Below are 15,950 nucleotides of genomic sequence, written 5' to 3' on the forward strand. Positions count from 1 at the left end.
CCTTGGACAGTGTTAGAGGTGCTTCTCCAGAAGATGAACTTTGGAGCTTTCCTTTCATAGGGAAAACTTCTTATGACTGTGTAGATATATGTATTTCTCTTTATAGTTTTTAAAGGTTATACATCATATTTTTGATTCAGCTTTCATTATACTTGATTTTATATAAGGCTTATTTCTTATGGCTTTAGATTTGATTTCCTGAGACAAAGCCCTAATCACCTTATTTGGGATTAGGTCTCAAATCTCTTTGAACACTTACAAATTGTGCTTGGTTTGTGTCATTTCTATAGATGGCCTGACAGCCATTATAACACGATTCTTCCTAATCTCATTCTGAAAGCAATTCCAGTTTGGGGATGCCTTGCTTTTGTCCCTATGTATCACCTATAAAATGTTATCTCCATTTTATAAATGAGGATCCTGAAGCCCAGTGAGCTGAAGTAATTTTCTCTGGATCGTAGCTAGCAGGAGGTGGAAGTGATATTCAAACTCAGGTCTGTTTGGCCCCAAACTCATAGTTTTTCCACTATTCCATTCTGGCTTTCTATATTAAAGGTCTATTATATTTTCTGCCTACAGAGTTACTGTAAAGAAAATGAGAAACGTTTATGTTAGAAATGTGTGTGTGTGTACTTTGAATCATCCAGCTAGAGGTCAGGCTTACTTGATCCTACATCCTGCAGTTTACCCACAGTACAATTGGTGAAAACAGGCAATTTACTAGTCCAATAAGTATAGTCCAGTCTTCTAATCTCTGGATGAAACACAGAAGTGTAATCTGGGGAAAGGAATGAAATACACCCTGAAGAAATTAAAATAACCTTTCCCCAGTGATTGAGAATAGTATTCCAAGTCTAAGCTATTATCAGAAGTTGATTGAAGAGCTGAAACCCTTATACATTTTTATCACTTATCAGTTGGCTATTAAAATTTTAAGTATAGGATGGTAACTAGACTTATGGTGGTGATCATTTTGAAATGTATAGAAATATTGAATCACTATGTTGTGTAACAAGAACTAACATAGAGTTGTAGGTCAATTATACTTCAAAAACAAACAAACAAATGAACTCATAGAAAAAGAGATCAGATTTGTGGTGACCAGAGGCAGGGGATGGGGGGAGGGGGGAATCACATGACGGTGGTCAAAAGGTACTAGGGATGTAATGTACACCATGGTAAATATAATTAACACTGTACGTTATATATGAAAGCTGTTGGGAGTAGATCCTAAGAGTTCTGATCACAAGGAAAACATATATATTTTTTTCTTTAATTTTGTATCTACAGTATATGAGATGATGGATGTTCACTAAACCTATTGTGGTCGTCATTTCATGATGTATGTAAGTCAAATCATTATGCTGTACACCTTAAACTTATACAGTGATGTATATCAATTATATCTCAATTAAACTGGAAGAAAAAAATAGCAAAATAAAAAAATTTAAGTGTAGGAATGCTTCTGTTTACAGTAAAAGCCAAGGGAAGGCACATCTAAATTGAAGTTTAGATTCATGCCAGGAGCCTGCATGGTATGGTGTTAGTGGTCTGCCTGCCTGTCAGGAAGTAACTGTGGCAGTCAAAAGAGCTGAAGTGCAAGTTCAGATGCAGCTATACCAAATGGGGGTTTTGGGGAATTGCCTTATTTGAGGTTAGGTCTCAACTCCTTGTTCTTTAAGTTTCCTTAATCCTGGGAGGTATTCCAGAAGAGGAGTTTTTTCCTTTCCCATTGAAACTCATTTAGGGTGCTTAGAAGGCTCTTGGCTTCCAGACGTGGTACAGTGGAAAGAAGCAGACACACCCAAGGTTTGAATCCTGGTTTTGACATTTCCTAGCTGTGTGAACTTCGGTAGGTTACACTGAGTCTATATTTCCTGATCTGTAAAATGGGGCTAAAATAGTTGCCTCACGTGACTGCTGTCAGAGATAAGTGAGCTAACATATAAAATATTTAGCTAGCCCGTAGTAGACACACAATGTTTCCTATCCGTTCTCTCAGATACAGGAGCACCTGATTTACTAATGTTTTATACAAGAGTAGCTTATGTATGCAGAGTGCACTTACACAGTGAGAACGCACCAAGCCACAATATTCTTTTTTTTTCTCTTTAATTTCTTTTAACCACAATATTCTTTACCTGAACACCAGAAAGTTGCTGTTATAGTTGTGGGGAGGGCTCCAGGAAGAGTGGTGATGGATCTCTCTGATGGTGCTGTTTCTTTATTTTCTGTCTTGGGTTTGGGTTGAATTTTTTTTTTACCCAGTGATAATCGTACACGTCAACATTTCTCAAAGTGCATTCCCAAGAATACTAGTCAAATAAGTTTGGAAAATGCTACTTTCTACCGTCTCCTTTCTTAGCTTCACAAAGCACATTAATGTTTAAAAGTCTCCTAATAAAGAAACCTTTGACTGAGTCTAACTCAGCATTTTATAATCGTCTTTGACTATAGAGTACCATTCTGGAGTACCATTTATATCCCGCTGCAGATTCCACATTGTGTACCCTAGGTGTACATGGTTGTTGTGTCTCATAGTAGCTTACAAAATCCTATTGAACTAGAAATTTTTATTTTTAATTTTTTTAAATTAGAAACAATTTTATTGAAGTATAGTTGATTTACAATATCGTGTAAGTTTCAGGTGTACAGCACAGTGATTCAGTTATACATATATATATATATTCTTTTTTAGATTCTTTTCCCTTATAGATTCTTTTCCCTTACTGCTTGATGGTGAGTATAGTTCCCTGTGCTATACAGTAGGTCCTTGTCAGTTATCTATTAAAAAGAAGAAAAAAAAAAAGAACCTTCAGAAGGAACCATCCCTTGCCAACTCCTGGATTTTGGACGTCTAGCTTCTAGAACTGTGAGAGAATAAACTTCTGTTGTTTTAAGTAAAAAAAAAACTTATAGTAGTTATTCATGTTCATTGTAGAAAATATAGAAAAATCACAAAATGTGAATAAAAGTCATTTAGAATACCACCACGTGCTGAGAACTACCATGAAAATTTTTGTGTATGTAATTAAGAGTGATAATTCGAAATCAGACAGCTGGGTGCGGGCTTTTTCCTCTAGTTGCGGCAAGCAGGGGCTACTCTTCTTTGCAGTGTGCGGGCTTCTCACTGCGGTGGCTTCTCTTGTTGCAGAGCACAGGCTCTAGGTGCACGGGCTTCAGTAGTTGTGGCACGTGGGCTCAGTCGTTGTGGCTCACGGGCTCTAGAGCGCAGGCTCAGTAGTTGTGGCACATGGGCTTAGTTGCTCCACTGCATGTGGGATCTTCCCCGAGCAGAGCTCGAACCCGTATCCCCTGCACTGGCAAGCGGATTCTTAACCACTGTGCCACTAGGGAAGCCCGTATATAGTGTCTGTATAGCATTTTTTTGATAAAGAAATATCTTACATTCTTCTTTCTTGAACTAAGTCTTTGAAATCTGGTGTGTGTTTTACGCTTAGAGCTGATCTCACTTAGGACCGACCACGTTTCAAGTGCTGAATAGCCATGTGTGACTAGCTGCTGCCATCTTGGCAAAGATCTAGACCTCCACATTTTCAGGGACTGTCCCCTTTGGTCTGTGCTTCTACTTGTTTTTCATCTTTTGTTGCTTCTCACTCTCAATACAGAAAATCCCACCAGGTCCTGTGACATGGATTGATCCCAGGCACCTGGCTGGGTGAACTACAGTCTCTCACCCTCCTGCAGACTGCAGAAGCCTTCCACAAAGACAGTCTCGGGCTAGGGGAGGGGTAGGTGTGATCCTGACACAGGGATGGGGCGGGGCTGGGGGGCCTGGCTGGAGAAGCTGAACACGTCAAACGACTTACAGATGTCAGTGCCATACAGCAGCAATGGCGCCTGAGCCACCTGGGCTGCGATCTCCATCCTCCTGCGCCGCCTCTCCCACCTTAGTGCAGCCACCTGCAAACTGCTGTTAGGATGCAGAGCTTGTGGTCATCGGCCGAGTTGTTGGCCTGAGCCCCTGGTCAGGCAGCTACTGGCCACAGAAAGGTTCAGAGGCAAATATAGCAATTTTTAGTTATAAAAGTTTTGTCTTTTTGCTTTTTAATTGAACATCTTATGTACTTTATGTTTTCAGAAAATAATACGTGTTCCCAAGTGGGTACAAAGTTTGGTGTTTATATAACAGTTTTGTTCAGAAGTTATTGAAGGATGGGACCATAAAGATTAACATTTGAGTGAAGACCTTTTATTCATCCATTTATATAACAAATATTTATTGAGGGCCTATTATGTGCCTAGCATGGGAATTTTTATAAAGTACCTAGTTTAGCTATTATTCACAATAGTCCTCTGAAGGCAGGTACTATTTTAAATCTCCATTTTATAGACTATAGAACTGAGACTCATAGAGATAAAGTTACTTGCCCAAGGTCACAAATGTAAAGGATTATAAGTCTAGATTAGCTTGACTACAGAATCCAGGCTTCTGACACAGTCTCTTTAATACATCGTGTGAGTTTAGAATGGGAAGGAGTTATGGTGGGTGAATTGACCAAGAAGACTTTATAAGAGAGAGGCCTTTAGCTAGTCCTTGAAGGATGCTGAGGATAATTTGGATAGAAGGGGTAGAAGTGTGCAAGGCATTCTGGGAAGGCCTATAAACTGAGTTAAAAGACCTGGCATTTAGGAATCTGGAGAGGAGCTTTAGGAAGGGCTTTTCAGGTAAGAATGTACATGGTGTATGTGGGGAACAGTGAATAGACTTGTCTGATTGAAACAAAACTTTTTTCATTTGTTTGTTCATTCAGCAACAGGCAGTAAATGCACTCCACGTGCCAGGTGTTAAGCCCTGGGGTATATAAAGGCCAAAAAGATTCAGTCTAGTACCCCAGACTTTAGTTGTTTATATCGTATTGGTAGAAAGGTTAGAAAGATAGGTTTGGGCCAGATTTTGAATGGCTAAAGTATTTCTATTCACCATATTTTACTTTAGAAACTTACCATTTTTATACCACCAACCAAAGATTTTTTGGTTTCACTCTAATCACATTAATTTTAGCCATGTATCTACGTATGTGAGTTATATAAGCTTTAGTCGTGGGCTAGCTTGGGACCCTAGCCACATATATAGTTGTGTTTGTTTTTTTTTTTTTTTTTCAAAATGCATTCCTGATTTTCAGGCACCATAGACCAATAACTGAATTGCGAATCAGAGAATTTTGGTGCTGGTTTGCTTCAAACTCATACTGTGACCTTGAGCAAGTTCATTTTCCTTTCTGGACTTCAGTTTCTGCATAGTGAAGTGAGGGAATGGAGCTGGATCAGTAGTTCTCAACCCTATCAGACCGATGTCCTCTTTTAATAACAAATGTTTTATCATTCTCCCTTTACTATTGTAAAATTATATTAATAGATACTAGATAATTAAACCTGACTTACACATAGTTTCAATAGGCATCCATATAGTACCCTAACTATAATATAAAGGAGAAATAAAGATAAATTAGTTTTTAACAAAATAATGTATGTTTCAGTATATATTGCAGTCATTGTCAGATGCATGCACCTATGTGTGTAATCATTGTAAACATGACATCTACGAACGCATATGGCTATGAGAATATTGTACATTGATGGCTCAAATATCACATCTTTCTAAAGGATGCCATGATTTTCTCAAATGTTGATCAATTTTGGTGAAGTTTCAAGCCAAACATAGTACCATTTTCCCTCAATTTACATGGTAGTTGCATTGCTGGGGGAAAAATCAATGTATATTAAAACTATGTAAAAATACTTTATCTGTAAAATGAAGTTAGAATCTAGGCGCAGATAATCATAAGCAGTTTTTCACTCACATGAATGTTGGATGGGGCTTTTAGAAGTTCTTCTCAATTCTTTGTGTGGGTCTTCTGGTGCCAAGCAGGACGTCTGGCCTTCTATTCAATACTATGCTGCTAAATACCAGTAGCATCCCCACACCTTTTCATTATGCCCCCTAGAGGGTGCTGCTTCCCCTGTTGAAAACAGCTAGACTAAAAGAAGCTGTAGTTACCCGCCAGCTTGATTCTTTGATTCCCTGCCTGTATTTTTACCGAGTGAAACCCATCATGTGCTGTGTCCTGAATCAAGAATTCTCATCTATATTTCTACATTTGCTTCTTGTGACTTCATTATAAATAGCATTAAAGACCTGCTTACCTTGTACGCATTTATGACAATTGCTATGTCTTATAAAAGATTTGGAAACTCTGGGATGTAGAATAATTCATTAATATTAAATGGATTAAAAAAATGGGTTCCACCATTTAGTTATCTTTTTGCATTTGTCATTTTGTCTCAAATGTACCTTAGGATTTTAAAACGATTTATTTTCTTATGGAGGAGTAGTATGTGTTGTGGACTGTTATTTCCAGCAGGTGGCAATGTTTGGTGCAAAAACTACTTGATTTAACAACTGCAGATTTTCTAGGCTCTCTTTGTATTTAAAAGCAAAACTTCATAGTGCATATTTGAAAGTTTCTCTCATTTTTTTTACATTTTATTTTTTCTTCCAGTTTTATTGAGATATAATAGATACACAGCACTGTATGAGTTTGAGGTGTACAGCGTAATGATTTGACTTATGTCATGAAATGATGACCACAGTAAGTTTAGTGAACATCCATCATCTCATATAGACGCAAAATTAAAGAAATAAAAAAACAATGCTTTTTCCTTGTGATGAGAACTCTTGGGATTTACTCTCTTTAACAGCTTTCATATATAACATACAGCAGTGTCAATTCTATTGATCATGTTGTACATTACATCCCTAGTACTTATTTATCTTATACCTGCAAGTTTGTACCTTTTGACTGCCTTCACGTAATTCTCCCTCTCCCTGTTCTCCGCCTCTGGTAACCACAAATCTGATCTCTTTTTCTATGGGTTTATTTGTTTGTTTTTGAAGTATAGTTGATCTACAACACTATGTTAGTTCCTGTTACACAACATAGTGATCCAATATTTCTATCCATTTTAAAATGATCACCATGATAAGTCTAGTTACCATCTGTCACCATACAAAGGTATTACATAATCATTGACTATGTTACTCACCCTGTACATTTCATACTCGTGATTCATTTATTTTGCAACTGGAAGTTTGTGCCTCTTAATTTCCCTCACTTATTTCACTCCTTTTTATTTATTTTATTTTTTGGCTGCGTTGGGTCTTCGTTGCTGTGTGCGGGCTTTCTCTAGTTGCGGCGAGCGGGGGCTACTCTTTATTGTGGTGCTCGGGCTTCTCATTGCGGTGGCTTCTCTTGTTGCGGAGCATGGGCTCTAGGTGCGTGGGCTTCAGTAGTTGTGGCACGTGGGCCTCAGTAGTTGTGGTACATGGGCTCAGCTGCTCCACGACCTGTGGGATCTTCCCGGACCAGGGGCTCGAACCCGGGTCCCCTGCATTGACAGGTGGATTCTTTTTTTTTTAATTTAAGAATTTTATTAAACATATATATTTTAAAATTTTATTTATTTATTTATTTATTATTTTGTCTGTGTTGGGTCTTCGTTGCTCCGTGTGGGCTTTCTCTGGTTGGCGGTGAGTGGGGGCTACTCTTCGTTGTGGTGTGCAGGCTTCTCATTGCGGTGGCTTCTCTCGTTGTGGAGCACAGGCTCTAGGCGCGCGAGCTTCATTAGTTGTGGCGCATGGGCTCAGTAGTTGTGGCTTCTGGGCTCTAGAATGCAGGCTCAGTAGTCTGTGGTGCACGGGCTTAGTTGCTTCGCAGCATGTGGGATCTTCCCGACCAGGGCTCGAACCGTGTCCCCTGAATTGGCAGGTGGATTGTTAACTACTGTGCCACCAGGGAAGCCCCTTCACTCCTTTTTAAAAGGCTTAATATGAGTTACTTGCTTAAGGTGATGGACAGTCTGGTGAAGAGATGCATGCAATTCAAATTTTGAAAAATTAAGTCACATTTTAGTATAGGAACAATATTTTAATAAAATGGCCTAAGATGAATCCTTTCATACAATGAGTATTTATCCCTGGATTTGTCAGTTCTATAAATTCAGAGTTTTCTTATAGGTTTAAAAAAATAGTTTATTTCAAAACAATTTCATACTACAGAAAAATTGCTAGAATAACACAAAGAACTCCCGTAGTTCTGTTAACCAGACATCCCAACTGTTAACATTTTACTTCATTTGCTCCATTGTTCACTCTTCTTTGTGTGTGTCCATTATCATTAGTCTTTCTGTGAATCTTTTGAGAGCTAGATGTTGTCTCATTACCCCTATACCCTCCAGAGTATCTTTCCCTAAAACAAGGTCACCCTCCTATATAACTAGCATACAACCGTGCAAACTGGGAATCAATATTGGCATTGCATTACCATCTGATTCACATTCATCCATTCAGATTTCACCAGCTGGCCAACAATGTCACTTTTCTCCTTTCTGGTTCACTGTCCTATCCAGGATTACATGTTATGTTTAGTTTTTGATCTCCTCCAAACTGGGCCAGTTCTTTAGTCTTTCCTTGTGTTTCATATTCTTGAAATTTTTTTTAAAAAATTATTTTTTATTTATTTATTTTTGGCTGTGTTGGATCTTCATTGCTGTGTGTGGGCTTTCTCTAGTTGTGGCGAAAGGAGGATACTCATCGTGTGCGGTGTGCGGGGCTTCTCATTGTGGTGGCTTCTCTTGTTGCGGAGCACGGGCTCTAGGCGCACAGGCTTCAGTAGTTGTGGCACGAAGGCTCAGTAGTTGTGGCTCAAGTGCTCTAGAGCACAGGCTTCAGTAGTTGTGGCACGTGGACTCAGTAGTTGTGGCTCACGGGCTCTAGAGCGTAGGCTCAGTAGTGTGGTGCACGGGCCTAGTTGCTCCACGGCATGTGGGATCTTCCCGGACCAGGGCTCGAACTCGTGTCCCCTGCATTGGCAGGCAGATTCTTTTTTTTTTTTTAAACATCTTTATTGGGGTATAATTGCTTTACAATGGTGTGTTAGTTTCTGCTTTATAACAAAGTGAATCAGTTATACATATACATATGTTCCCATATGTCTTCCCTCTTGCGTCTCCCTCCCTCCCACTCTCCCATCCCACCCCTCCAGGCTGTCACAAAGCACCGAGCTAATATCCCTGTGCCTTGCGGCTGCTTCCCCCTAGCTATCTACCTTACTACGTTTGTTAGTGTGTATATGTCCATGACTCTCTCTCGCCCTGTCAAAACTCACCCTTCCCCCTCCCCATATCCTCAAGTCCGTTCTCCAGTAGGTCTGGCAGGCAGATTCTTAACCACTGCGCCACCAGGGAAGTCCCTCTTAAAATTTTTGGAGAGTACAGACCTTACAGTCTGTAGGATGACCATCAACCTGCGTCTGTCTGATGGTTCTTCATGACCAGGCTCAGGCCATGGATTCTCGACAGGAAGACCACAAAAGTGATAGCTCACATCAGTAGACACATAATGTCAACCTGACCTTTCATGGATAATGTTAACCATGATCACCAGGTCATCAGGTGTCAACTAAAATCCATTGTTCAATTAAAACCCATCATTTCAGTTTTTTTAAAGCAGTGTATATTGGCTTGCTTCATACCCACCCCCAAACTTCAGAAAAAACACTTAAAGATACCTAATTTTAAATAATAAGTCATTTCAAACATAACTTGGTAAGCTTGTACCAGTGTTTTCCTTTTGCTAAGAGCATGCCATTAATTTAAGGGGTGATAATACTGCATTAATGGTTTAAATGTTTACTGGGGATTATCATTTAAGATCATTTATTGGGGATATTTTATAAGAAAGCTATTGAAAGGTTGAGTTTGACTGCACACCAGCAGAAACAGCTGGTGATTATATTTTCTTGTGTTTTGTTCTGTACTGAGCACTACAGTATTAAAACAACTTTTTTTTTTTTTTTTTTTTTTTTTTTTTTTTTATGCGTTACGCGGGCCTCTCACTGTTGTGGCCTCTCCCGTTGCGGAGGACAGGCTCCGGTCGCGCAGGCTCAGCGGCCATGGCTCACGGGCCCAGCCGCTCCGCGGCATGTGGGATCTTCCCAGACCGGGGCACGAACCCGTGTCCCCTGCATCGGCAGGCGGACTCTCAACCACTGCGCCATCAGGGAAGCCCTAAAACAACTTTTATAAATTCATTGCTAAAATATTTCAAAATGCTTAACATACAAAAATATTAAAATATTCCATAAGAAATAATGACTGAAATTGAATACTGTTTTCTAATTAAACAAAATACCCTAATAATAAACCTATTTGCAGGAGGTGGATTTTGTGTGTTGCAGTGACGCAAGTTGTCTTTTAGTTCAAATGTTGAGTTCAATTTAAATAATAATATTGATAATACTTGTATGTGGTGAAGACTGCAAACCATATAGAAAATGTATAAGTAAAATTCGCCCTTCCTTTAGTACCCTCCCCCCAATTTCTAGTCTCTCACTCCAAAAGTATAACCATTATTTTTTCTTCCAGAAAAATGTCTGCATCTACAAAATATGAATATAATTTTGTGGGGGGAATGGAATCTTGCTGTACATAACTTGTCTTACCATATACTTTTCACCTTTCTTTTTTCGCTTAGTGCTATTTCATAGACATATTGTCACCTATAGATGCACATCATACCTTTTAATGGTTACGTAGTATTCCTTAGCATGGATTACCACAGTTTAATTATTCCCATTCTGATGGGAATTTTTGGTTGTTTCTACGTTTTTAAATTTACAAACAAAACTACAGTGACATTACATATACCTTTGTAAGCATGGTATGAAGTTGCAGTTAAGATGAAAATGTGGTCTGGACAAAAGGAAATGAAGTATGGGGTGGATTTAGGGTTACAGAAAAATAGTAGCGAAAAGGTGCTATATCTGGTGAACAGCAGTAAGCTAAAATTATTTTTTTCCTAGTCCCTTTCTGAAATGAGATAGAATATCAGTAAATAAAAAAATGATAAAAAATATCAGGCTAGATTGCATGATTCCATGAATTTAGCAGTAAAGAAATAGAGAAAGTACAGGCAGAATAACTTTCTGTCTGTTTTAGGATTATAACCAGTAAAAAGTCAGTTAAAGTTTGGTCATGTGATTTTGTATTTTTGTTTTTAGGAAAACAAACATATCAAGTGGGGTTCTAGATGGGATTATATTTTGGAGTCCATGTCTCATACCAGCAGCATTCAGTGGTTTAGGTAAGCACTTTATGAAATAAAGAATAAGTAGCTTCCTGGTAGGAAATGTATACAAACACACACACACATACATACATATATGTATTTTAAAAATTATTTTGTCACCAGAGATGATCTTTTTTTTCCTTTTAGTTTTATTGAGATATAATTGACATACGGTACTGTATGAGTTTAAAGTACTGTATGATTTGACTTACACTGATGACCACAGTAAGTTTAGTGAACATCTATCATCTCCTATAGATACAAAATTAAAGAAATAGAAAAGATTTTTTCCTCATGATGAAAACTCCGAGGATTTACTGTTTAACAACTTTCATACATAACGTACAGCAGTGTTAATTATATTAACCATGTTGTACATTATATCCCTAGTACTTCATCTTATAACTGCAAGTTTGTACCTTTTGACCACCTTCATCCAGTTCCCCCTCCCCCCACCCCCATCCAAGATAATCTTGAGTGACATTTTTTCTTCTCTGTGGCTAAGTTCCCTTCTCCTTCCTCTCCCCCACCTCTCCACATATGCAAAGAGAAAGAAAAAAGGAAAATCTGTTTTAAATATACTAATGTTTATGCTGAGGGGAAGGAGAAGGCTGAGATGTCCTAGAGGTAAGATGTCTGCATGTAAAGAGTAGTCCATGCTGGGAAGTAGGCAGGATAGGGCTGTGGCTGTGGACACTGTGCAAAAGATGGAATGAAAACAGGAGAGACGCTTTCATTTGTGGGGTCAAAGTCTGAGCAAACTAGAGTGTAAGAGAAAGCAGTAACCAGCTGGGGTGGAGGAAAGTCAGGATGTCATGAAAGACTGGGAAGAGAGCAGAGAAAGATGAAAAGATTGAGAAACCAAAACATTGCAGGTGGTCAAGGCAGGTCATATAGACGAGAGGACTGTGTTGAGATAATGTCTGTGAGTGAAGGTGGATTCATTCTCCACATGTTCTTTTTCATCCCTATTAGGGTGCCAAGCACTAGGAGAGGCTCTCAGACATGGTGGTGCATAAGGCCAACAGGCTTCTGCTCGCAGGAAGCTTATATTCTAGTGGATTCAGAGTGAAGGGACTTGATTCCTCAGGAATCTTCAACAGGACAGACCACAGAGTTAGGAGTCCTTCATGACTGTGGAAGGAGTAGTTTCAACATGAAATCGAAGGATGGACCAACTGAGAACGTGATGATTGGGGCTGTCATAAAGCGCTGACAACGAGAGTAGGATCTTCAGTTAGTGACTTACGAGACTGATCAGAGAAGCCGACGAGAAATAGGTGAACCTGTGTATGTAGTATTTTTTTCCCGTTATCCTCATATCCTATAATAAACCAGTTTTGGATGGAAGAAGACTATAAAGGTAAAGATGAAAGTAAGGAAAGGTGTGATTCTATGAGTATGGTCTTCTGAGGTGATGATTTTCCTTATATGCCATTGCCTTTATTTTTAAAAAATTTTATTTTATTGAAGTATAGTTGATTTACAGTGCTATCGCCTTTAAAGTGAGAATAGCACCCCCTTCTCCTCCTGTTTCTATCCTTATTCTTCCTTCTCCTCTACCTCCTTCTCCTCCTCATTATTATTATCATATTGTAGCTTTTCTAGAAAATCTTCTGTTTGGGCAATAGTCCAGGTCCCATTTTGTCACACCACCCAGAACTCTCTTCAGATAAACTTTATTTACTTATTATTTCTTTAAAGATTTACTTATCATTTATTTTATTTATTATTGGCTGCATTGTGTCTTGGTTGTGGCACATGGGATCTTCATTGAGGCATGCGGGATCTTTTGTTGTGGTCTTCTGTCTAGTTGTGGCGTGCAGGTTTTCTCTTCTTTAGTTGTGGTGCATGGGCTCCAGAGTGCATAGGCTCTGTAGTTTGCGGCACACAGGCTCTCTAGTTGAGGTGCACGAGCTCAGTAGTTGTGGTACGTGGGCTTAGTTGCTCCACGACATGTGGGATCTTAGTTCCCTGACCAGGGATGGAACCCACATTCCCTGCATTGTAAGGTGGATTCTTTACCGCTGGACCACCAGGGAAGTCCCTGGATAAAATTTATTTAAGTGCTTTCTTTAAAGGGGTTGTGAAAGCGAAGGGCATCCAGATAGATTGTGGGGCTAATCTCTAGTAGTATTAATATTTATAATGTAACAATAAATGTACTTTAGTTTCTGTCTCAAGCTAATTTACTTATGACATTTAACAGATATTTTAGACATTATCTTAAAGGCATTTTTCTAAAACAGTGCTGGCCTTTTCAAAGATTCTGGTGAAACTTTTTTGATGTGTCTGGATTTGTCTGGGCAGTGGGATGGCAGAAGGTCTTGATTTTGATTTGGGCATAGATTTTAAGATTCAGTTTTGGAAACAGTATGTAAGAGATGGTAGGTAAGTGGTCCATGGGGTCTTTACCCCGAAGCTTGATAAAGACTTGATAGAGTTAAAAGCCTTAGTCCATCAGCTAAGAAGTCAGTCAGTCAGTCATCAATTCAACATTGATTCCTGAACTTCCATTCTCAGTTTCATGTTCTGGAACTATGTCTGTGTTCCTGATCTTATTCATTTCCCCTTGTTTCTTTTTGGGAATGTACTCTTACAAAGTTCTAAAATAACCTTAAGAATAGTGTTGCTTCTACTGATTTATTTGTAATGCACATTTGTGATAGAGCTGTTTTTTTTGTTTTGTTTTGTTTTTTTGCGGTACGCAGGTCTCTCACTGTTGTGGCCTCTCCCGCTGCGGAGCACAGGCTCCGGACGCGCAGGCTCAGCGGCCATGGCTCACGGGCCCAGCCGCTCTGTGGCATGTGGGATCTTCCCGGACCAGGGCACGAACCTGCGTCCCCTGCATCGGCAGGCGGACTCTCAACCACTGCGCCACCATGGAAGCCCTGATAGAGTTTTGTTTTTAAAAAAAAATATTTATTTGTTTTTGGCTGCGTTGGGTCTTCGTTGCTGTTCGCGGGCTTTCTCTAGTTGCGGCGAGCAGGGGCTACTCTTTGTTGTGGTGTGCAGGCTTCTCATTGCGGTGGCTTCTCTTGTTGCGGAGCACGGGCTCTAGGCACACGGGCGTCAGTAGTTGTGACTCACGGGCTCTAGAGCACAGGCTCAGTAGTTGTGGTGCATGGGCTTAGTTGCTCCGTGGCATGTGGGAATCTTCCCGGACCAGGACTCGAACCCGTGTCTCCTGCATTGGCAGGCGGATTCTTAACCACTGCGCCACCAGGGAAGCCCCTTGTGATAGAGCTTTAAGTTCATTTAATATATTGATGTATTCAGCCTTTGATCCACATTTAACCTTAGAAAACTGATCGACATAATGATAATTTGAATGTCTTTCTTTTACGTGTGCACACATTTTCTTTTTAGTATTCAAATAAGAAACTTGAGATTTAACTTCTCTTTTTCCTTCTTTATGTTTTCTAGTATTATGAATTCTGTTGTTATTGCTGTCTTCTTATCTGGAATGGTGGCTATGATCATATTAAGGACTCTCCATAAAGATGTTATCAGATATAATTAGATGAGTTTTTCCCGTAAGTAAAAATGCACATATTTGATTCAGCAAATATTTGAGTGCCTGCTTTGCCCAGTTCTCAATGTTATATTTCTACTTAGAGTATAACACCTTGAATACAATGCATTTGATGTCTAGTAATTTTGCATATTATGCTGAATCGAAGTACAGAGTGTTGTGTTGATTCTTAAAAAGTACAGGTAAGTTTATTAGAGAGTTATTTGCTATCAACTCTTTGGTTATATTCCTTTTCATGTTTCTGACCTTTCAAAATATCATTATTTAAGATTTTCATTAATTTGCAGCATGAGATAAGTATACGAAACACTGCAAAATACTACAATTTAGGGTAAATTTAGTTTTATCAATTTATACTGTTTTGACTCTTGTAATCATTTGTGTATTGACGAACGTTTAATTTCTATAGAATTGGTTGAATCTTTTTTTTAAAATTTATTTATTTATTTTTGGCTGCGTTGGTCTTTGTTGCTGTGCGCGGTCTTCCTCTAGTTGTGGTGAGCGGGGGCTACTCTTTGTTGCAGTGCGCGGGCTTCTCACTGTGGTGGCTTCTCTTGTGAAGCACGGGCTCTAGGCACGCAGGCTTCAGTAGTTGTGGCACACGGGCTTAGTTGCTCCGCAGCATGTGGGATCTTCCCGGACCAGGGATTGAACCCTTGTCCCCTGCATTGACAGGCGGATTCTTAACCACTGCGCCACCAGGAAGTCCCTTGGTTGAATCTTTTATGTATGTTAAATCGTGTTGCTTTCTTCATGAAAATCAAGCCAGTTGTGTCCTTTATATAATTAACACACTCCCTCCAATGCAAAACTTAAGGTAAGGGAATAGCTCATTTGTATGACAGGGTCACATACCTGCCAGAGACCTACTGTAACCAAAATGAGCCATTGGTTTCCAGCTAGTCTGTCTCTAGAGGAAAATTCATTTTTCTCTAACTTTCAGAGCTCTTGTAACTTTCTGTCCTAGTAACTCCCGTGTTTATTAAAGACTTTCTCATATGCAGGAAGATGCCCAGAAGGAATTTGGTTGGAAGCTGGTTCATGGGGATGTATTCAGACCTCCAAGGAGTAGAATGTTGCTGTCAGTTTTCCTGGGTCAAGAGCACAAGTTTTGATTATGACATTTATTACTTTATGTGAGTAATCTCAGATCAATATGTGTCTTCTTCAACATTCTTAGTGAGCTGCTAACATATGTTAAACTTTGATTCATGTGTACAAAAGAACTTTGAAAATTCTACCCTAAAGTTTAAGGAAATGTGTGTT

General features: G+C 39.3%; 1 pseudogene; it reads left to right on the forward strand.

The window, feature by feature from the left end:
- The window catches only part of LOC116747202, a 106,983-nt pseudogene that overhangs the window by 36,147 nt on the left and 54,886 nt on the right, over positions 1 to 15,950 (forward strand).

The sequence above is a fragment of the Phocoena sinus genome, chromosome X, assembly GCF_008692025.1.
Source record: "Phocoena sinus isolate mPhoSin1 chromosome X, mPhoSin1.pri, whole genome shotgun sequence".
NCBI lineage: Eukaryota > Metazoa > Chordata > Mammalia > Artiodactyla > Phocoenidae > Phocoena > Phocoena sinus.